Genomic DNA, 23970 nt, shown 5'->3' on the forward strand with positions numbered 1-23970 from the left:
ATATCTAGTGATTACTTCCATTCATTCTTACTGATCTTTGATCAGGGCCCAGTAATATCGGAGCCACCTGAGAACTTAGTTCTCTAATATTTCATCAGATCCGCCTTGGTAACTAAGCCATGAGCGCCCGAGAGCTGCGTCAGCTGATAGCTGACAATGATACATGGCTGCGCCGACCGGAGAATCAAGGTAAGTGAATTGTTCAGGAAGAGAGAGACAATATTCCCCCCACCCTAGAGGAGATTTCCTGGGAGGAGTTATCCCTGGGCTCTGCTGAGCAATGTTTCAGGGTAAACAGCACATTTTCCATTCCTAGTCGTTTGGGGTGGGTTTTACTTTCCTCCGAATTCCACCCCTGCCCATGATAGAAAACAGAAGTTCTTTATTCAGGCAATTTGACAAACTGGGCCCCATAATCACAAAACAATAACCCGTCTAAAACATAACTGTTATTCCCAATAAATCAATAAAAGAAATCCCAACAACGTTAAACCCCCCACTCTAAGGGTATGTTCACACGGAGGAAAAGGTCACGGAACATTCCGCAACAGGAAAAGACAAAAGGATATATCCAGCACTCGGAATCCGGCCTAATAAAAATAAACTTAACTTTTATTAAGAATTGGTCATTCTTCCATTAAAATTTTTTGATCATACGAGGGGTAAGCTAATGTCCCTTGTATGATCATAATTTTTTAATAAAAGAATGACCATTTCTTAATAAAAGTTAAGTTATATTTTTATTAGGCCGGATTCCGAGTGATGGATATATCCTTTTGTCTTTTCCTGTTGCTGCATTTTGGCTTAGCCGAGAGAGCCATTATCCGTGCACCGATCTTTTGGAATCCTGCTACAACGCTGATGGCTCTGACACGTGAGTAGTGCACTTCTAAATTATTATCATTTTTTCTACATTAAGAGCTGTGACCTTCATATCTTTTTCACGGAACATTCCATTTGAACATTCCGCGACGAAATGCCGATGCAGCATCAGCTTTCTATCGCGGCAACCCACTCCTGTGTAGGCCCGAATAAATGGTCAAACCATGGAATTCACGGCTGATTCTGCGCAGATAGGGCATGTCGCTTCTTTTTTCCGCTACTAGCTAGTGTTCGGTCCAGTTTCTTCATATCTCCCATCACTACCTTGTTCAGAAAAGAAACTGCCACCACCCAGACCCTTAAAGAGGACCTTTCACCGATTTGGGCGTAGGCAGTTCTATATACTGCTGGAACGCTGACAATGATCTGAATTCAGCGCACTGTCGGCTTTCCCAATCTGTGCCCCGGGTAAAGAACTATCGGCCCTGGTACCGTAGCTCTTTACAGTCAGAAGGGCGTTCCTGACAGTCACTCAGGTACATCCTTCTCCACAGCAGTGCCTATTGCGCTGTACTGGGTGAGCTGGGAGGAACGCCCCCTCCCTCCTGATAATATTTGTCTATGGACAAGCACTGTCAGCTTTCCAGCAGTACAGAATAACTGTTCAAGCATACATCAATATGATCAGCAAAGTGAGTTTTTGCTGAATAGATTTCTGGCGAGAGGTTACCCTCTTTGAACGGGCACCGGAACAAACAAGGCTAACCCCGAGAGAAACTGCCGCTATTATTATACCCTGGGGTCTTTTCAGACCCCGGAGTATAATAATCAGAGACTCAGGGGAGGTGAAGAAGCATAATAAACAGTGTAACTCACCTCTCCGGGATCCATTGTTACTCTTAGCACAGGCTTCAGGAATTTATGGCAATGTCCCAGACGTGACGTCCCCACGTGACATCTGGGACATTACTGTTCAGATCTGTTTTCAGGGCATCCTGTCTTGGGCTGGTTAAGAGAAAAAATAAGGAAAAAAATAAACTGGTAAAATTGCCGCCCCTTTTGAAAGTGCTGCCTGAGGCGGCTGCGTGACCTCGCCTCAGAGGCGCGGCCCTGGTTGGGGGAAAGCTAGCGCTCACCTGTGTGGAGAGGGAACTTATGGGCTTTAATCCTTGGTGGCCAGCGCACATACAAGTCTATGACAGGGAGAGGCTGTTGCTTGTGTTTCCAGTTAATTTAGGGAACTAACAGCCCATTGGGGTTAGTGTTTACTGGGGAGAGTGCCTTCTATGCCTCCCTGTTGTTCTTAATGGCATATGCTATGGACATGCATTAATCCCCGCGATTATCAGGTTGGACAATTATATCTCCCAAAGCTCTTTGTTTGGCATTAGATTAGGCTTCTAATCTCTATAAATCCCCATTAGATTATTATTGTTTTGGTCCCTGTATGATTACTATACACTATGAGCAGCGGGACCGTTAGGGCTAGTTCACACGGGGGGCAATGAGGCAGATTTTGACAGCAGATTTCACCTCAAAACCTGCCTCCATACAATGGTGGTCTATGGAGACTGCTAGCTTTCATTATTCACTTTATGGGAGGGGAAAACCGCATGTCATTTTCTGAAAAAACTGCTCCAGAAAACGCTCCAAAAAAACGCCTCAAGGTAAAAAAACCCGCTTCCTAATTAGGAAGCGTTTTTTTTTCGGGACCAAAATAAGCCAGGCGGTTTTTACGTGTGAACTAGCCCTTAGCATTGGAGATTTAACATTGCTGGGAGTTCTTTTATTTATTTATTTATGGGGAATAAAAAAAAAAAATTCAGACGACTTATTGTTTTGTGATTATGGGGCCCAGTTTGTCCAATATTAGTTGATGGCGTCCCTTCATCCAGTGAATGATATATATCTTTATTCAGGTTACTGTTGAACTTAACTATACTGGGGTCTCTTCTACTCAAAACCCTTAGCAATAACAGGATCCATTCCTATGGGCTAAATGTGTTACCTTTATATATTTACAGGTCAGGCAGCAGTTGTCCATAGATTGAGGTCATCCCTAGGACATCGTGGAGAACCTTCTACTGGACATCAAAGAAGCAGGAATCCTATCACTGCGAGGACAGGGAGACGCGACAGAGCTCCTCCACAGCACAGAGGACTAGAAGAGAGCAGGGAAAGAAGCCGCTCTCCATTAAGACCCGCCCCTGCAGAGCCCTCCAGAATAATAGGAGAGAGTAGCAGTGATAGCAGCCGTCCAGCAAGTGGATCCACAGCTGACACCACTGAATTTCAACGGCCAAATCCGGTTCCTGCAGAGCCCTCCAGAATAATAGGAGAGAGTAGCAGTGATAACAACCGTCCAGCAAGTGGATCCACAGCTGACACCACTGAATTTCAACGGCCAAATCCGGTTCCACCCCCTGAGGATCCAATTCCAAGCAGATCTCCTGTATACTCCTACCCTGCAACCCGTGCATTCAGTAGATTCATTCAGCTGCTGGACATGGGTGGGATGACCCCAACGTCACCGGCAATGCCACAGGGGCAACCACTTGAACCACATGCACAATATCTACTTTGGCACGAGAGACGGCAGGAGAGACGGCAGCGTCCGCCCAGCAGGAGAACTCTGCAGATTCAGAACTTACCCACTAGAGAGGTAATACCTCAGGAGGAGGCCCAGTCATGTGTAATCTGCATGACTGAATATGAGATCGGAGAGCGAGTCACAGAGCTTCCCTGTACTCATAACTTTCATCAGGGTTGCATCTCGACCTGGCTCCGCTCTCACTCTCAGTGCCCCCTGTGCCGTAACCACTGCTTCCAATGAAGCCCCATGAAGGGCTATGAACAGAGACATCCCAAAATAATGGAAGGTAAGCCATCTATATTTCATCTTTTCCCTCCGCCCTATCAGATCTATGTGACATGTAACATAGAAATAATAACATTTTATCTTTCTCTATCCAGAAAGAATATCCAAGCCTGGAAAAAGAACAGCCTGAACTACAATCCATTACAGGACACGGATGGTGCCATATACTTTATTCCATGGCATATTCTTCCTAAAAAAAAAAAAAAAAAAAAAAAAATGTAAATAAATAAAAAAAAAAAAAAAGATTGTGTAAATTGTTTTTCTTTTTTTACTGTATATAATAATATTTTGTGATCTAGGAGCCTATAATGATAAGTAAGACAGAGGTAGCAGTTACACCAAATACACGACCGCACCAACAGATATACATGGGCCTAAGTGCACAAGGAGGCTCAAGGCCCCTCTGTTATTTTCCAACTCTCTCCCTGGATATGATAAGGTGGTATAGGTGAACTGTCTGGCGGTATTATATGAGCAGGGAATACAGGGCCACATTAAATATAGGGCATACGGTGCACTCTATCTTTTTTTAGTGATTGTTATGTAAGACAAAACATGGAGATGCCGGGGATTGAACCCGGGGCCTCATACATGCAAAGCATGCGCTCTACCACTGAGCTACATCCCCTCATACACAGTGTGATAACGCTCCTGTTTCTGAGATTACATACCACCTATATGGCAGTATTACATTGGTATTGTTATTATTATGGGCAGGTATATGGCACTTATATATGTTGGTACTATTCTGTCTACATTTCAGGTCTGTTATCAGGGGTTGTAACTAGCAAAGACCGGGCCCCATAGTAAACACTGACTGGGCCCCCACAGCACCTACGGGGTATAGTGCACATAGAACATATAGGGGGTTAAAAAGGGTCTCAGACCCCACAACATTGTATATTCATGACCTTTTCTTAGGACAGAACATCAATATTATAGTCTCTGAAAAAATTGACATGAAAGTGTTTTTTTACGTGTACTGCGTGGTAGCACTACTAATGTGTATAGTATGGGAGTATTATCCGTGTGCACTATATGGTGGTATTATTGTTTTGCACAGTGTGACAGTATCATTTATATGCACTCTATGTTTTTACTATTTATTTGTATGACAGTGTTATTTCGGTGTACTGTATGTGGGCGCTGTATGGCTGCATTATATCTATATAGCCAGTGGCGTAACTACCATGGTAGCAGCAGTAGCAGCTGCCACAGGGCCCGGGACATTAGGGGCCCGGTGACAGCTGCTACCGCTGCGTTTTTTTTTTTTTTAATAGGCCGTTACCGGCTGGAGTTACTCCAGCCGCTAACGGGCCCTATATACTTACCGATCCTGGCAGGGGCCGAGATCGGTAAGTGACACTGCGGGCCCCACAAGCACTATTATACTCGGGGGTCTTTTCGGACCCCCGAGTATAATGATCGGAAGTGCAGGAGAGGTAACTGAACATAAAAAACTGTGTTACTTACCTCTCCAGGCTCCGCGCAGGCTTCGGCCTATTTGTGTGACGTCTCAGACGTCACATGATCGGGGCCTGCGTCCTTATGCGTCGCGACGCAGGCTCCCGGTCACATGACGTCCCTGACGTCATTGAAGATGGCCGCCAGCGGGGAGTCAGGAGACAGGTAAGTTACAGTGTTTATTTGTTTTTTTTTTTTTATGTTGTTCTTCCCCCAGGTCTCCGATTATTATACTCTGGGGGTCTGAAAAGACCCCAGAGTATAATAATTGTTAATGGGTGTCCACTATGGGCTATAATACTGTGTGCAGGGGCCACTATGGGGTATAATAATGTGTGCAGGGGCCACTATGGGGTATAATACTGTGTGCAGGGGCCACTATGGGGTATAATACTGTGTGCAGGGGCCACTATGGGGTATAATACTGTGTGCAGGGGCCACTATGGGGTATAATACTGTGTGCAGGGGCCACTATGGGGTATAATAATGTGTGCAGGGGCCACTATGGGGTATAATACTGTGTGCAGGGGCCACTATGGGGTATAATACTGTGTGAAGGGGCCACAATGGGGGATAATACTGTGTGCAGGGACCACTATGGGGGATAATACTGTGTGCAGGGACCACTATGGGGTATAATAATGTGTGCAGGGGCCACTATGGGGTATAATAATGTGTGCAGGGGCCACTATGGGGTATAATACTGTGTGCAGGGGCCACTATGGGGTATAATACTGTGTGCAGGGGCCACTATGGGGTATAATACTATGTGCAGGGGCCACTATAGGGTATAATACTGTGTGCAGGGGCCACTATGGGGTATAATACTGTGTGCAGGGGCCACTATGGGGTATAATACTGTGTGCAGGGGCCACTATGGGGTATAATACTGTGTGCAGGGGCCACTATGGGGTATAATACTGTGTGCAGGGGCCACTATGGGGTATAATACTGTGTGCAGGGGCCACTATGGGGTATAATACTGTGTGCAGGGACCACTATGGGGTATAATAATGTGTGCAGGGGCCACTATGGGGTATAATAATGTGTGCAGGGGCCACTATGGGGTATAATACTGTGTGCAGGGGCCACTATGGGGTATAATACTGTGTGAAGGGGCCACAATGGGGGATAATACTGTGTGCAGGGACCACTATGGGGGATAATACTGTGTGCAGGGACCACTATGGGGTATAATAATGTGTGCAGGGGCCACTATGGGGTATAATAATGTGTGCAGGGGCCACTATGGGGTATAATACTGTGTGCAGGGGCCACTATGGGGTATAATACTGTGTGCAGGGGACACTATGGGACATAATACTGTGTGCAGGGGCCACTATGGGGCATAATACCGTGTGCAGGGGCCACTATGGGGCATAATACTGTGTGCAGGGGCCACTATGGGGTATAATACTGTGTGCAGGGGCCACTATGGGGTATAATACTGTGTGCAGGGGCCACTATGGGGTATAATACTGTGTGCAGGGACCACTATGGGGTATAATACTGTGTGCAGGGGCCACTATGGGGTATAATAATGTGTGCAGGGGCCACTATGGGGTATAATAATGTGTGCAGGGGCCACTATGGGGGATAATACTGTGTGCAGGGGCCACTATGGGGTATAATACTGTGTGCAGGGGCCACTATGGGGTATAATACTATGTGCAGGGGCCACTATGGGGTATAATACTGTGTGCAGGGGCCACTATGGGGTATAATACTGTGTGCAGGGGCCACTATGGGGTATAATACTGTGTGCAGGGACCACTATGGGGGATAATACTGTGTGCAGGGGCCACTATGGGGTATAATACTGTGTGCAGGGGCCACTATGGGGTATAATACTGTGTGCAGGGACCACTATGGGGTATAATAATGTGTGCAGGGGCCACTATGGAGCGTAATAGTGTGCGTAGGAATGCGAGGGGTGGGGTCGTGCGGGGTTTTCGGCGTTGGTCGGGGTTTTTGATGTCAGCCGGGGAGGGGGGGGCCCATGTCAAAGGTTCGCCACGGGGCCCTGCCATTCCTAGTTACGTGACTGTATATAGCGGTATTATTATTATATATTTCCACTTTACTAATCACATAATGATATCCAGTAGTATCAGCACAATAGGGCTACACGTAGTATATTGTCTCAGGAATTGGAGTATTTTTAGCAGTTTCCTATAGGGGATGTAGCTCAGTGGTAGAGCGCATGCTTCGCATGTATGAGGCCCCGGGTTCAATCCCCGGCATCTCCATGTCTTGTGATAAACAACTACAAAAACATCAAAGATCCAGAAAACTGATAAATGTGCAGGAATTCAGGAAACATCTGCCCGTCTGTATTATAAAGGCTGAATATTATCTGTTCACCATTTTAGAATCCTATGTCGATAGTGACCACTAGGGGGCGGTGTAGCTAACAGAATACATGTATAGAAACACATGGCCAGTGATGTAATAAATAGTCCTCCTTATCTCTATAGCGCCATCCTATGTCATTGTGGTTTCCAGCTCAACTATAGGAGCTTATACATAGAAAGAAAGCTAATAAACTGTTACACTGGAGCTTTCACACCCCACTGTCAGTATGAGTGCCCTGGATATGATACGGTGGTATAGGTGAACTGTCTGGCGGTATTATATGAGCAGGGAATACAGGGCTGCATTAAATATAGGGCATATGGTGCACTCCTACTGGGCCCTATGGTAGCGGGGGCCTCTTGGGACACCAGGACAGTCCCAGTTTACATCTGCTGTGAGGCCTTAGGAGGCAGATTGCTGAATCCAGGAGGGGGCAGCACTGAGAGCATTTGTTGGGGGAACCTGGCGAGATTTGTCTCATGAGATCTCCCGGTGGCTTCGTCCAGACCGGAAATGTGCAAAACGGAACTGCTGTACATGTCACTGAGCTGTTAGTGTCCTTGTGAACCCGATATAGACTAATGCACCTTCTATAGGGGATGTAGCTCAGTGGTAGAGCGCATGCTTTGCATGTATGAGGCCCTGGGTTCAATCCCCGGCATCTCCATATTCTGTACAGGTTTATCTAAATACAATAAAGATGCCAAATTTCAGAGCTCAGGTGTCTGGATGATCCTCAAACAACTGGATTGTGTCAAAAAATAAGCTTAAAAATAAAAAGATTGTATCGTTCACCATCATATAATGTGGAAACATAAGCGCATGGTGGACAGTAGGGGGCAGTCAACTCAAACACAAAAACATCCATGTACGCACTTCGTCTTGTAAGGACATATTGGATACGGGTCCTTGTAGACCAGGGCTCGGCTCCACAGTGACAGGAGGGGCAAGATGTCGGGCACATGACAATTTAGGGTGCATTCACACTAAGTATACACTGAGCTGATTCTGATTGTTAAAACACGTTCAGAATCAGCGTGTACAAAGCAGATCCCATTCATTTCAATGGGTGCCGGCATACGCGTGTATCACATTGAAACCAATAGGGAAAAAAGCTGCCCATTCATTTCAATGGGGAGCGTACGTATGCCGGCTCCCATTGAAATGAATGGGATCTGCTTTGTACGCGCTCATTCTGAATGTGTTTTAACGTGTCAGTGTGAATGCACCCTTATACTGGATTTCTGGCATACCACGTTGGTGGTAGGATGTGAAGTCACCAGGTGCTGCAGGGTCACCGGCAATGTATTCCTGTACATGTATTGTGTGGACTAGACTGCCCCCTAGTGTCCATCATTTTCTCTACAGACAAAAGGTTAAGCTCTTTTACATTAAATTCCGCCTTCGTATTATCCCAGGACATATTTCGTGTGACTTCCTGCCTGTATATCAGTTTTACTGACCTTTGATGTTTTGTAGTTGTTTTTCTCAAAAATTGGAGATGCTGGGGATTGAACCCAGGGGCTCATGCATGCAAAGCACATGCTCTACCACTGAGCTACATCCCCTATAGTATATCCATACTAATGCCCCCAACACATCTGAGAAAAATAGTCTTGGTATCCATCATTCGCTTACACTTCAGCCCTCCAGGGGGCCCTGTAAGATGCGGATCATGTTGCTGTCAACAACATCCTGACACTGTTCAGCCTCAGCTACATGATATGAGACGTATGGGACCCCCTAGAGGACTGAAATGTAAGCAAGGGTGGCAGCGACAGGGACCGGTAACTATATAGGGCCTAATGCCTGCTGGGATTATTTCCCCTCAGTACAGGGGCTCAATGGAACGTGTTGTTTCATCTCAGAATTGGGAACATTGATGTTTAGTAGTTGTTTGTCTCAAAAGGAGGAGATGCCGGGGATTGAACCCAGGGCCTCATACATGCAAAGCATGCGCTCTACCACTGAGCTAGATCCCCTATAGCACATTCCTACGAATGCTCCCAATGCATCTGGGAAAAATAGTCGTGGTATCTATCATTCGCTTACACTTCAGCCCTCCAGGGGGCCCTGTGCGTTGCATACCACTTTGCGAAAAACAACATCCTGACACTGTTCAGCCTCAGCTACATGATATGAGACGCATGGGGCCCCCTAGAGGACTGAAATGTAAGCAAAGGTGGCTGTGAGCAGCGGCAGGGATCGGTAACTATATAGGGCCTAATACCTGCTGGGGTTATTTCCCCTCAGTACAGGGGCTCAATGGAACGTGTTCAATCCCCGGCATCTCCATGCTTTGTACAGGTTTATCTAAATACAATAAAGATGCTAGATTTCAGAGCTCGGGTGTCTGGATGATCCTCAAACAACTGGATTCTGTCAAAAAATAAGCTTAACCTTTTCGCTGCCAAGGGTCTCTGGAAATTTTGCATCTCCAGTAGCCAGAGCAATTTTCAAAGTTTTGACATGTCTAAATAAAACGCATATTTCTAAATTAAATGTTTATCAAAGACCCCCATACCAATATATTTTCTGAAAGCAGGGAGCCAGCGGAATATACACTCACCGGCCACTTTATTAGGTACACCATGCTAGTAACGGGTTGGACCCCCTTTTGTCTTCAGAACTGCCTCAATTCTTCGTGGCATAGATACAACAAGGTGCTGGAAGCATTCCTCAGAGATTTTGGTCCATATTGACATGATGGCATCACACAGTTGCCGCAGATTTGTCGGCTGCACATCCATGATGCGAATCTCCCGTTCCACCACATCCCAAAGATGCTCCTCTATTGGATTGAGATCTGGTGACTGTGGAGGCCATTGGAGTACAGTGAACTCATTGTCATGTTCAAGAAACCAGTCTGAGATGATTCCAGCTTTATGACATGGCATTGCATTATCCTGCTGAAAGTAGCCATCAGATGTTGGGTACATTGTGGTCATAAAGGGATGGACATGGTCAGCAGCAATACTCAGGTAGGCTTTGGCGTTGCAACGATGCTCAATTGGTACCAAGGGGCCCAAAGAGTGCCAAGAAAATATTCCCCACACCATGACACCACCACCACCAGCCTGAACCGTTGATACAAGGCAGGATGGATCCATGCTTTCATGTTGTTGACGCCAAATTCTGACCCTACCATCCGAATGTTGCAGCAGAAATCGAGACTCATCAGACCAGGCAACGTTTTTCCAATCTTCAATTGTCCAATTTCGATGGGCTTGTGCAAATTGTAGCCTCAGTTTCCTGTTCTTAGCTGAAAGGAGTGGCACCCGGTGTGGTCTTCTGCTGCTGTAGCCCATCTGCCTCAAAGTTGGACGTACTGTGCGGCGTTCAGAGATGCTCTTCTGGCTACCTTGGTTGTAACGGGTGGCTATTTGAGTCACTGTTGCCTTTCTATCAGCTCGAACCAGTCTGGCCATTCTCCTCTGACCTCTGGCATCAACAACGCATTTCCGCCCACAGAACTGCCGCTCACTGGATGTTTTTTCTTTTTCGGACCATTCTCTGTAAACCCTAGAGATGGTTGTGCGTGAAAATCCCAGTAGATCAGCAGTTTCTGAAATACTCAGACCAGCCCTTCTGGCACCAACAACCATGCCACGTTCAAAGGCACTCAAATCACCTTTCTTCCCCATACTGATGCTCGGTTTGAACTGCAGGAGATTGTCTTGACCATGTCTACATGCCTAAATGCACTGAGTTGCCGCCATGTGATTGGCTGATTAGAAATTAAGTGTTAACGAGCATTTGGACAGGTGTACCTAATAAAGAGGCCGGTGAGTGTAGCTTGAACAGTTCTATCGTGGGATGCTACATTATACTTGTATACATTTGAGTTAAAAAAAAATTTCTAAAAAAAATCAAAAATTCCAAATTTCTGACCTAAACTCTACCACATGCAGGGATATCCTAATAATATTATAAAGGTAAAAGTTTGTGAGTTTGGATGTTTGTTCATCAATCACAGCCAAACGGCTGAATGGATTTTGGGGAAATTTCACTCACCCCAAATCGCCACCGTGACCCTCCAAAGAACCCTCCGCCAGCGCTTGTCTATGCACGCACCTCCTATTGGTGCATGGCAGGCTGTGGGCGGGCTCTGGAGCCAGGGCTGCGGCACCATAGGTTGGGGGCTGAAGGTGGGCAAGATGGCGGCAGCCCACATCGTCCCGGCGCCGCAGCTATCCCAGGCCACCTACACACTTGTAACCTGCCCCTTTCGCCGCCCGAGGCGAACTACAGAAAGCCGCCCCCCCCAGGGTGGAGCGCGAAGGGGGCGGGGCAAAGAAAAGGGGCAGGGCTTAGCGGCGTTTTGTACAGGTTTATCTAAATACAATAAAGATGCTAAATTTCAGAGCTCAGGTGTCTATTTTCTATTTTAGGGTATTATTTTAAAACGGGGGGGGGGGGGGTAGTTTAATATAACATTTACGGTGCCTGAATATTTTTTTTAAAGGCCATTCACGCATATGTGGGCCTCTATCAGCATGATTTTGCTGATAGAGCCCCTTTAAGGCAGCCATGTTTGCCGACCCCCACCGCTCTGACGATCCGCGACACCGCCCATCCAGCCACTCCACTGTGTTGCCAGGAGCATGCGCATGTTACCCACCTACAGAACATGTTTCCAGCACGCCACCATTTTGCGCCTCCACCGTAGGGCGCAGCACCCGAACTACTCTCTCCAGCCCGCCACACTCCCTGACGGCACTCTCACCTCACTGCTGTTTCGTCTTCACGATCCATCCACCTTCCCTAGGTCTCCGCGCCAATGACACTGGTAAGTTCCGATAGCATGTTTGCATTGGGACTACTTCTGGCCTGTATACTCCCATGTACCGTTTCAACACACCACGGACATGTAACGGTGGATAATAATGTCACCAATCTGCCTTACTGCCCACCTTAGAATTACCCGGCGTCCCTTCACATAAACTAGAACTGAAGATTGGCGTCCCTGTCCTACTCATGCGTAATCTGGATGCCCCCGATTGTGTAATGGCACGAGGCTACGTGTCACACAACTAGGAACAAATATCATTGCAGCCACTATTCTTACAGGAGCAGCCACAGGTGACAGTGTGTTAACCCCACGCATCCCAATTACACCAAATCATTTCCCATTACAATTCAAACCACTACAGTTTCCCCTTAAGTTGCTTTTACAAAGACCATTAATAAATCCCAAGGACAAACGCTGAAAGTAGCAGGAATACATTTACCACACCAGGCTCCTCACATGGACAACTTTATGTGGCTGCTCAAGAGTATCCTGTGCCCGAAACTGACATGTACTGGCGGAAAATAACAAATCCTACAATGTCGTATATCCAAGTATATTCACTTGTAATCCCTCTGTCCCAAAGACACTATGTACAGTTTATACCAACACCATATAGCAGCTGAAATACAAATTACATTCAACACAAAAGTCTCACGTATTCTCAGAATTACAGCCACAACAAGATACACAGTTACATTTCATATCCCATATCTTATACACAGTACGAAAACCTTACCCGCACCTGTATATACCCACTTCTACAATCACCGCAGACGAAGTCGTAGGTACCAGCTAGTATTGTATATTTCCACTTTACTAATCACATAATGATATCCAGTAGTATCAGCACAATAGGGCAAAATGTAGTATATTGTCTCAGGAATTGGAGTATTTTTAGAGGTTTCCTATGGGGGATGTAGCTCAGTGGTAGAGCGCATGCTTCGCATGTATGAGGCCCTGGGTTCAATCCCCGGCATCTCCATCTTTTGCGATAAACAACTACAAAAACATCAAAGATCCAGAAAACTGATAAATGTGCAGGAATTCAGGAAACATCTGCCCGTCTGTATTATAAAGGCTGAATATTATCTGTTCACCATTTTAGAATCCTATGTCGATAGTGACCACTAGGGGGCGGTGTAGCTAACACAATACATGTATAGAAATACATGGCCAGTGATGTAATAAATAGTCCTCCTTATTTCTATAGCGCCATCCTATGTCATTGTGTCACCGGCAATGTATTCCTGTACATGTATTGTGCGGACTAGACTGCCCCCTAGTGTCCATCATTTTCTCTACAGACAAAAGGTTAAGCTCTTTTACATTAAATTCCGTCTTCGTATTATCTTCGAACATATTTCGTGTGACTTCCTGCTTGTATATCAGTTTTACTGACCTTTGATGTTTTGTAGTTGTTTTTCTCAAAAATTGGAGATGCTGGGGATTGAACCCGAGGCCTCATACATGCAAAGCACACACTCTACCACTGAGCTACATCCCCTATAGTATATCCATACTAATGCCCCCAACACATCTGAGAAAAATAGTCTTGGTATCTATCATTCGCTTACACTTCAGCCCTCCAGGGGGCCCTGTATGATGCGGATCACGTTGCTGACACTGTTCAGCCTCAGCTACATGATATGAGATGTATGGGGCCCCCTAGAGGACTGAAATGTAAGCAAAGGTGACAGGTGTTGCAGAGTGCAGTCGCAGAAGAAAGCTTCAGAGTAGATTATATGGGTTAATCTTCAGTTTACTTATCAGAACATGAGGTAACATACATGTCTATACAGCAATATACAAGGAATACACTGGAAAGGACCTAACCATAGATATGCAGCATTTTGAGATATAGACAAGTCTCCATAGTTTATCATTACATGTATTCAGCACATAACAATAATAACATCGCCATCTAGTGTCTGGAAGCTGTAAGTTCCTCCAACACAGTATAATACAATAAGTCTATATCTGTTGCATATATGTATATACCAACACCCTTTCTCAACAATAAAGACTTATTCAGTCAAACTTAGTTTCTTCATCAGTTTCTGATGTCTTTCAGCATTCAATGCCTTAGTAAGAATATCGGCTGTCATATCTTCAGTTGGACAATACTCTAACTTCAGCATTCCTTGCTCCTGGTAATCCCTCAAAAAATGAAACTTTATATCAATGTGTTTTGTTCTTGGATTAACTCTTTCCATCTGAGCAAGAACAATACAACCTTGATTGTCTTCATACAACTTTGTTTGTTCCAACAGTTGTTCTCCTAAGTCTGTCAGTAGTTGTCTCAACCATAAGACTTCTTGAGCTGCTTGTGCTGCGGCAACATACTCCGCTTCTGTTGTCGACAGTGTCACTATTGATTGTTTTTTACTAGCCCAACTAATTGGTCCACCTGAGAGTAAGAAAACATAACCACTGGTAGATTTTCTGTCAAGTGTATCTCCAGCCCAGTCTGCATCCACATATCCAGTTAAAATGCATTTGTTACTTGCAGGTAGTTTTAGTTTAACATCGATAGTTCCTTTCAAGTAACGTATTACTCTCTTTACGGCATTCCAGTCCATTTTATTTGGTTTTGACACCTTTCTGCTCAAAATTCCTACTGCTGCTGCAATGTCTGGTCTTGTAACCGTTGCAAGATACAGTAATTTGTATCATGAGGCTGAAGACACGTCAGCCTCATGGTCTAAATATTCGATCAGACTTAGCGTACATTTATTAAGATTTGAATACATAAATTATACTTTGGTAGGATTTGAGTTAAAGTATAATGTCTCTTTAGGAGAGATTAATATGTTATAAGTCTATATTTATGGGATAGGGATGCCGATTTTGGAGTTGAGATTTATTCTGTAGGATAAGTGTGTAGATAGTACACTATGCAGCTCTAGATTTCAAACTTTACCGGGCTGTGTATCATGTGATAGGTCATGTGACTTGTTGGAATATCTGCGCATGTCAGGTTATCCCGGAATAATGAGGAGCATAGTATTCAATGGAAGCTCTTAGCGGAAGTGCGTTTTTGGTGAGTATGGACACATAGTATACGAGATGTGTGGTAGATACCATGAAATAGAGAATATGCGATAGTGATACGGTACTTAAGATTATTAAATGTTGAATATTCCAAATGTTTTTTGATATTATGTATTATACACATATATGGATAACCTATTGTTCATCTGTTAATGCATATGCGTTGTGATGTATGCATATTATTATGTATGGTTCATAGTGGGTTAAACATGTAATGTGGTAGGCGTGTTCATGTGGATTTTGTAGTATATAGGGAAGAGTGTTAGTAGAAGCAGTTGAGCTGGGAAGAAGGGTGACACACCCGAAACGCGTCGCCGTCTTCTGTGAACATGTATTTAGTTACTATGTAACTTTTTAACGAAAATGGAATAAAAGTTATATTTTATATGTATTGGAGTACTGAGACAATTGAAGTCAATCTGGATGCAGCTGGCCTTTCTTTTACTGTTTGGAGTCTATTGATACTGACGGGAGGAGTCCACCTGTTTGCCTAAGCTCTTCAGAGGACTTTTGTATCGGGAGATATATGGTGAGCTGGATATTTCTATTTCTTTCTACAGTAATTTTCCCATTGCCTTTCTGTACTGTTCGTTGTCTGGTAACATATTTTGTTCACTGTTCATCTCCTTCAGATAGTTGATTTCCATTGGAGACTTTATTGGTTTCGCATCTTTCAATCCAAATGTTTCAATGATGTCCTGAATCATGTGACTTTGGTTAAGAAGATAACTTCCATCTTCTTCTCTTTCTATTTGTATCCCTAGGTACTGTTTCACATTTCCCAAATCTTTGATCTCAAAGTGTTGATCCAGAATTTTCTGTATTTCTGTTACATCCCTTTCTTTTTCAAAACAAACTAAAATATCGTCCACATATATCAGTACATAGATCCATCTATCTCCCAGTTTCTTTGTGTATAGACACGGATCTGCTTTACTTCTTTGAAAATGTTCATTTGTCAGCACTTTTGTGACTTTATCATTCCAGGCTTTAGCAGCTTGCTTTAAACCATAGATACTTTTCTGTAGCTTACAAACCATGTTTGGTTTTCTTTTATCTTTGTATCCTGGAGGTTGTTCCATGTAGATCAGGCATGTCAAACTCAGGGTACCCCGAGGGCCACATGAGTAACAACAGGTTGTTGCGAGGGCCGCACACAAAAGCTAATGTCACACACGTATTTTAACAGCAGTCATGAAAACAAGATATGAAGTAGTAATATGTAACAGCAACTAATATATTTAACAAAAATACAGCAATTAAAAACTAAACATTTATTTGCTATCATTTTTTTCAATCTTTTTTAGTGTTTTGTCCTGAGGCTTGACACCTCCTTGTGCTAACAATTGTTGGTATATCAGACTGAAATGACAACGCAGTGCCTACTTTGATCAAAGATGATAAGTGGTGATCAGTCAGCCTTGTTCTCTGAGAAGATTTTGTTAGTTTCATGAAAGAAAATTATTTGTTTACATATACACCCTTCATCTGCCCCCAGTTTCATGTCCCCCTTCCATCTCTGTCCCCAGTTTCATGTTCCCTCCGTCTCTGCCCCCAGATTCATATCCCCCCATCTCTGCCACCCAGATTCATATCCCCCCATCTCTGCCCCCCAAATTCATATCCCCCCATCTCTGCCCCCCAGATTCATATCCCCCATCTCTGCCCCCCAGATTCATATCCCTCCATCTCTGCCCCCCAGATTCATATTCCCCCATCTCTGCCCCCCAGATTCATATCCCCCCATCTCTGCCCCCAGATTCATGCCCCCCTCCATCTCTGCCCCCAGATTCATGTCCCTCCATCTCTGCCCCCAGATTCATGTCCCTCCATCTCTGCCCCCAGTGTCATGCCGTCCCCTCCTTCATCTGCCCCCAGTTTCACGTTCCACCTCTATGTGTACACACATTAAACTTACCTTCTCCGACGACTCTGAGTCCTCGCTCCCCCGCTGCACTCTCTCTCTCTCGTGCGCTAACAGTTGTAGACGCGATGTGACATCATCACATCGCGTCTACACAGCGAGTAGCAGCGTCAGTTTTGTACATCTGTGGCCCGCACAAAAGTCTCAAACTTTGTCTCCAAACTTTAGAGACAAAGTTTGAGACTTTTGTGCGGGCCGCAGATATGCCTGTAAAGGGCCGCATGTTTGACATGCCTGATGTAGATATCTTCTGTTAAATGTCCATTTAGGAACGCTGTCTTTACATCCAGATGTCTCAATTGCATTTGTTTTGTTGCTGCAACTGCAAACAAGGTTCTAATTGTAGTATGTTTGACGACTGGTGCAAAAACTTCATCATAGTCTTCTCCATATTTCTGAGTATAACCTTTAGCTACGAGTCTCGCTCGATATCGTTCAGCTGTGCCATCCGTTTGATATTTTACCTTCTACCTTTTACATCCTATAGTTTTTCTTCCTTCTGGTAATTCTGTCAGTGTCCAGGCCTTATTATCACGCATGGATTTCATTTCTGTTTCTGTTGCTTTTATCCATTTGTTAGCTTCTTCTTCTGAGAGTTTTGATGTCTTCCCAAGATGTAGGTTCATATATCTTGTTTGTACTCGCCTTGTATGAAAGACGTTCAGGTGGTTTTCCCTTGTTCTCTCTTATTGAACATCTTGGTTCATTGTTTGCCAGTTCTGGTATCTCTTTACTTTCAATGTTTTGATTTTCGGCAATTTCTACTTCTTTCTCATCAGATATTCCTGCATTGATATCACTGCTTTCATCATTTCTCATTTCCAGTGATGTCATTACGTCATCATTTAGATCCTCAATGAATGTCACACTGTTACTCACTGTAACTCTGTCTGTCTTCGGATCTAGGATTCTGTATCCTTTGCAGTTTTCACAGTATCCAACAAATATTCCTTCTACGGCTCTGTTTTGAAGTTTGGATCGTTTCTCTTCTGGAATAAACACAAAGGCTTTACAACCAAAAACTCTTAAATGCTTCACACTTGGTTTATTACCTTGCCATAGCTCATATGGGGTCTTTTTCAGTTTCCTTGAAAAAAGTCTGTTTTGCAGATAAGTGGCCGTCATTGCTGCTTCACCCCAATATTTCTCTGGTAGTTTGGAATCTGTCAGCATACATCTTATCATTTCAGTCAAAGTTCTGTTTTTTCTTTCTGCTACCCCATTCTGCTCGGGTGTGTATGGAACAGTCTTTTGATGCTCTATTCCATTCTGGTTTAAGTAGTTTTCTATTTGGTGTCCTGTAAATTCACCTCCATTGTCACTTCTAATGATGATTGGCTTCCTTAGAAACTTGTTACTCGACTTTGTCACATAGTCTTGTAATTTACTGAAAACTTCACTTTTGTTCTTTATCAAGTACGTGACTGTGTATCTTGAATAGTCATCTATGAAAGTCACCATGTATCTATTACCTCCTGATGTGGTCACTTTCATGGGTCCACATACGTCAGTATGTACCAAGTCAAGTAGTCTTTTGCTTCTTGTTTCACTTTCTTTAGACATTGACACTCTTGTAGCTTTTGATTTTATACAACATTCACACTTCATGGTCATTGAGCAATTAGATATTAATAGATCTTTTGTCAGATGTTTCTTCTGTAATGCCATTATACTTTCAGGATGTCGGTGTCCTAGACGTCTATGCCATACATGAATACAATTCTTGTGTTTATCATGTGTACATAACTTCACCTGTTCCTGTACTGTGTCTAGATGATATAATTGTTCTCCTGCAGTTACACTGACTATAACCTTGTCTCCTGCTAGGATTGTACACTTATCATCTTTGAATTTTACAGTAAGTCCTTTAGCTGTTAGACGTTTTACGGATAACAATCCTCCTTCTAGTCCTGGAACATACAATACATCCTTTACTAGGACTTTTACATTATTTCCAGATTTATCAGAACAGATCAACATTCCTTGTCCAATACCTTCTGCTGTTATTCTGCTCCCATCTGCAAGATAAATGGCTTCCTTCTTATCTAAATCAAGCTCAGTAAAGAAACTTCTATTACTTGTCATGTGACTTGTTGCTCCTGAGTCAATAAACCAACTTGATGATGATGATGACTTTTTATCAGCTGCTTTAAACGTACCGTTGCAGTGATCTGCATGTGAGTTAGAAATGGAGCTTTTCACTTTCTGTTTACTGTCTCTCCGTTGTAATTTTTGTTGTTCTGCTTTCCATATAGAACAATCTTTCTTTAAATGACCCTTTTTCTTACATCTGAAACACTCTCTTGTTTCTGTGTTGTGGCGCTTTTTATCTGTAACTTTAAGAGCATTCCCACTAACCTCTTCTGTGGATTCTTGTGTTTGCTCTTTCCTTCTCTGGTATTCATCTATGAGTCTGGTCTTTACAAACTCTAGTGTGATCTCTGCTTCAGGTCTTGTTTCTAGAGCGTTTATTAGAGCAGTATACGAATCTGGTAAGCTGCATAATAATATCGCTGCTATATGACTTTCCTGAATATCTTCACCAATAGATCTCAGCTGTGTTATCACTTCCATCATGGCGTTTATGTGCTCATGCATGTCTCTCTCTGCACTTAATCTCATCTTGTACAGTTTCCTTAGCAGAAATAACTTGTGATTTAAGCTGGATCTTTCAAGTAACTTCCTCAAAGCTTGCCACATTCCCATTGCTGTATTCTCATTTCTTATGTGAATGAGCTGATCATCCTCCACTAATAAGCTGATTGTAGCTCTAGCTTGTCTGTTTTTCTTCTCCCATGTCTGATCATTCTCATTGGGTCTATCTGTGGTGATCACCTCCCATAAATCATCCTTAGACAACAACATCTCCACTTTGAACTTCCATAACTGATAGTTCTCATTGTTCAGCTTAGCTACTGTAAGTCTGAGCTCTGAGCTGCTGTTCATCTTTAACTTATCTTACTTGGTTGTAGAGACTTGTTCTGGAGAATTCTTTTGCATTCACAGAGTCCTCTTCTCTTCTCTGCCTGGTTGCTGGGTCTGGTTGCTGGGGTGCCTGGGATGTCTGGGTCCTGGGGTGTCTAGGTTGTCTGGGTGCCTGGGCCTGTGTCTGTACCTGGGCCCATAACCTGTTGCAGAGTGCAGTCACAGAAGAAAGATTCAGAGTAGATTATATGGGTTAATCTTCAGTTTACTTATCAGAACATGAGGTAACATACATGTCTATACAGCAATATACAAGGAATACACTGGAAAGGACCTAACCATAGATATGCAGCATTTTGTGATATAGACAAGTCTCCATAGTTTATCATTACATGTATTCAGCACATAACAATAATAACATCGCCATCTAGTGTCCGGAAGCTGTAAGTTCCTCCAACACAGTATAATACAATAAGTCTATATCTGTTGCATATTTGTAGTTGTTTTCTCAAAAATTGGAGATGCCGGGGATTGAACCCGGGGCCTCATACATGCAAAGCATGCGCTCTACCACTGAGCTACATCCCCTATAGTATAGCCATACTAATGCCCCCAACACATCTGAGAAAAATAGTCTTGGTATCTATCATTCGCTTACACTTCAGCCCTCCAGGGGGCCCTGTACGATGCAGATCACGTTGCTGACACTGTTCAGCCTCAGCTACATGATATGAGATGTATGGGGCCCCCTAGAGGACTGAAATGTAAGCAAAGGTGGCAGGGACAGGGACCGGTAACTATATAGGGCCTAATACCTGCTGGGGTTATTTCCCCTCAGTACAGGGGCTCAATGGAACGTGTTGTTTCATCTCAGAATTGAGCATTAATGTAATCCTTCTATAGGGGATGTAGCTCAGTGGTAGAGCGCATGCTTTGCATGTATGAGGCCCTGGGTTCAATCCCCGGCATCTCCATGTTTTGTACAGGTTTATCTAAATACAATATGATGATGATCCTCAAACGACTGGATTCTGTCAAAAAATAAGCTTCAAAATAAAAAAAAACATTGTATCGTTCACCATCATATAATGTGGAAACATAAGCGCATGGTGGACAGTAGGAGGCAGTCAACTCAAACACAAAAACATCCATGTACGCACTTCATCTTGTAAGGACATATTGGATACGGATCCTTGTAACACAGGGCCCGGCTCCACAGTGACAGGAGGGGCAAGATGTCGGGCACATGACAATTTATATTGGATTTCCTTGTTACGTCTCCTCCTGTAACTTTCGGCTTTTTTATTCTATTATATTGGCGGTATTATTTTATAGAATCCTATTTTGATAGTGACCACTAGGTGTAACTAACACAATACATGTATAGAAATACATCAGCAGTGATGTAATAAATAGTCCTCCTTATTTCTATAGCGCCATCCTATGTCATTGTGGTTTCCAGCTCAACTATAGGAGCCTATATATAGAAAGAAAGCTAATAAACTGTTACACTGGAGCCTTCACATCCCACTGTCAGTATGAGTGCCCTGGATATGATACGGTGGTATAGGTGAACTGTCTGGTGGTATAGATGTCACACTCAGTATCTGTCTTCAGATATATCTATAGCTACATACACAGATCCAGGATCTACAAATACAAAAGATCAAAAAAACTTCTGTCTACATTTCAGGTCTGTTATCAGGGGTTGTAACTAGCAAAGACCGGGCCCCATAGTAAACAGTGACTGGGCCCCCACAGCACCTATGGGGTATAGTGCACATAGAACATATAGGGGGTGATCCAAAACTAATGATAATTGATTATTTCTAGTGCACACAAAAATAAAAATAAAATGTCCTCTACTCGCTTATGTACCCTCTAGTTCAGGGGGAAAAAATCACTGAAATAGGCCACGATTCCCGGGAGCTACATTCATTTCAATACGAACTGCCAAGGAGTGAACATCAGAATGGAAAAAAATGAAATCAGAGCTGTCATCAAATACCTCTGCTTGAAAAAAATGTCTACCAGAGACATACACAGCGACTTGGTGGAAACATTGGGGGACTCTTCTTCTCCATATTCCACAGTTGCACGCTTGGCCAAGGAGTTTAAGCTGGAAAGAACGTCGACAGAAGATGAACATCGTGAAGGACGCCCATCCACGTCCCTCACTGAAGATAACGTGAAAAAAGTTGAAGAAGTTGTATTGGCAGATGGAAGAGTGACTATCAGGCATGTAGCTGAGGTCACAGGGATCTCATATGGCAGTATTCAAAGAATCCTTGCGAACGAATTGCATATGAGAAAGGTCTCCGCGCGTTGGGTGCCGAGAATGTTAACCGACGAGCAAAAGAAGAAACGAGTCGACATTTCAAGAGCAAATCTCGAAAAGTTCCAAAGAGACCAGGAGATTTTTTGTCGCGTTTTGTGACCATGGACGAGACCTGGATCCACCACTTTGATCCCGAAACTAAACAACAATCGATGACATGGAAACGAGCCAACGAACCGACGCCGAAGAAATTCAAAGTGTCAGGCTCAGCAGGGAAGGTTATTGGGACGCTGAAGGAATTATTATGGTGGACTATTTGGAGAAGGGAGCCACTATTACAGGCTCCTACTACACAGAACAAATAAGAAGATTACGGGAGGCTATCAAGGAGAAAAGGCGCGGCAAACTGCGGGCTGGAGTGCTGATTCACCAAGACAATGCGCCGGCTCACAAAGCTGCAGTTGCCGTAGCTGCCATCCAAGAAGCGGGCTTTGAACTGGTGGAACACTTCCCCATTCGCTAGATCTAGCCCCCAGTGCAAGGAGGACAGGAGGCGAATGATGTCGGGCACATGACAATTTATACTGGATTTCTGCTATACCACGTTGGTGGTAGGATGTGAAGTCACCAGATGCTGCAGGGTCACCGACAATGTAATCCTATACATGTATTGTGTGGACTAGACTGCCCCCTAGTGTCCATCATTTTCTCTACAGACAAAAGGTTAAGCTCTTTTACATTAAATTCCATCTTCGTATTAACCCGGAACATATTTCGTGTGACTTCCCGCCTGTATATCAGTTTTACTGACCTTTGATGTTTTGTAGTTGTTTGTCTGTGGAGATACCGGGGCCTCATACATGCAAAGCATGCGCGCTACCACTGAGCTACATCCCCTATAGAACAACCCTATTAATGCTCCCAATGCATCTGAGAAAAATAGTCGTGCTATTTATCATTCGCTTACACTTCAGCCCTCCAGGGGGCCCTGTGCGTTGCATACCACATTGCTGTCAACAACGTCCTGACACTGTTCAGCCTCAGCTACATGATATGAGACGCATGGGGCCCCCTAGAGGACTGAAATGCAAGGAAAGGTGGCTGTGGGCAGCGGCGGGGATCGGTAACTAAATAGGGCCTAATACCTGCTGGGATTATTTCCCCTCAGTACAGAGGTTCAATGGAACGTGTTGTTTCATCTCAGATTTGGGAACATTAACAGAACAGTTATATAGGGGATGTAGCTCAGTGGTAGAGTGCATGCTTTGCATGTATGAGGCCCCGGGTTCAATCCCCGGCATTTCCATTAATTGTGATAAACAACTACAAAAACATCAAAAATTAATAAAACTGATAAATGTGCAGGAATTTGGGGAATATCTGCCCTTATTATTATCTGTGTTCACAATTTGAGAATTCTATATACAGTAATAGTGACCACTAGGGGGTGGTGTAACTAACACAATACATGTATAGAAATA

General features: G+C 43.9%; 10 non-coding genes across 10 annotated transcripts; 5 read left to right on the forward strand and 5 right to left on the reverse strand.

Moving 5' to 3' along the window:
- Positions 1–4256: 4256 nt before the first annotated feature.
- TRNAA-UGC (transfer RNA alanine (anticodon UGC)) lies at positions 4257–4328 on the reverse strand. The gene has a single exon. It is a non-coding gene; the product is annotated as a tRNA-Ala (tRNA).
- Positions 4329–7341: 3013 nt separating this feature from the next.
- On the forward strand, positions 7342–7413 carry TRNAA-CGC (transfer RNA alanine (anticodon CGC)). The gene has a single exon. It is a non-coding gene; the product is annotated as a tRNA-Ala (tRNA).
- Positions 7414–8114: 701 nt separating this feature from the next.
- On the forward strand, positions 8115–8186 carry TRNAA-UGC (transfer RNA alanine (anticodon UGC)). The gene has a single exon. It is a non-coding gene; the product is annotated as a tRNA-Ala (tRNA).
- An 829-nt stretch (positions 8187–9015) lies between these two features.
- TRNAA-UGC (transfer RNA alanine (anticodon UGC)) lies at positions 9016–9087 on the reverse strand. Its single transcript has one exon. It is a non-coding gene; the product is annotated as a tRNA-Ala (tRNA).
- Positions 9088–9429: 342 nt separating this feature from the next.
- Positions 9430–9501, reverse strand: TRNAA-UGC (transfer RNA alanine (anticodon UGC)). Its single transcript has one exon. It is a non-coding gene; the product is annotated as a tRNA-Ala (tRNA).
- A 3720-nt stretch (positions 9502–13221) lies between these two features.
- On the forward strand, positions 13222–13293 carry TRNAA-CGC (transfer RNA alanine (anticodon CGC)). Its single transcript has one exon. It is a non-coding gene; the product is annotated as a tRNA-Ala (tRNA).
- Positions 13294–13743: 450 nt separating this feature from the next.
- Positions 13744–13815, reverse strand: TRNAA-UGC (transfer RNA alanine (anticodon UGC)). Its single transcript has one exon. It is a non-coding gene; the product is annotated as a tRNA-Ala (tRNA).
- Positions 13816–20727: 6912 nt separating this feature from the next.
- TRNAA-UGC (transfer RNA alanine (anticodon UGC)) lies at positions 20728–20799 on the reverse strand. The gene has a single exon. It is a non-coding gene; the product is annotated as a tRNA-Ala (tRNA).
- Positions 20800–21113: 314 nt separating this feature from the next.
- TRNAA-UGC (transfer RNA alanine (anticodon UGC)) lies at positions 21114–21185 on the forward strand. The gene has a single exon. It is a non-coding gene; the product is annotated as a tRNA-Ala (tRNA).
- Positions 21186–23723: 2538 nt separating this feature from the next.
- On the forward strand, positions 23724–23795 carry TRNAA-UGC (transfer RNA alanine (anticodon UGC)). Its single transcript has one exon. It is a non-coding gene; the product is annotated as a tRNA-Ala (tRNA).
- Positions 23796–23970: the final 175 nt, after the last annotated feature.

This window comes from Leptodactylus fuscus, chromosome 3, assembly GCF_031893055.1.
Source record: "Leptodactylus fuscus isolate aLepFus1 chromosome 3, aLepFus1.hap2, whole genome shotgun sequence".
NCBI classification, from domain to species: Eukaryota; Metazoa; Chordata; class Amphibia; order Anura; family Leptodactylidae; genus Leptodactylus; species Leptodactylus fuscus.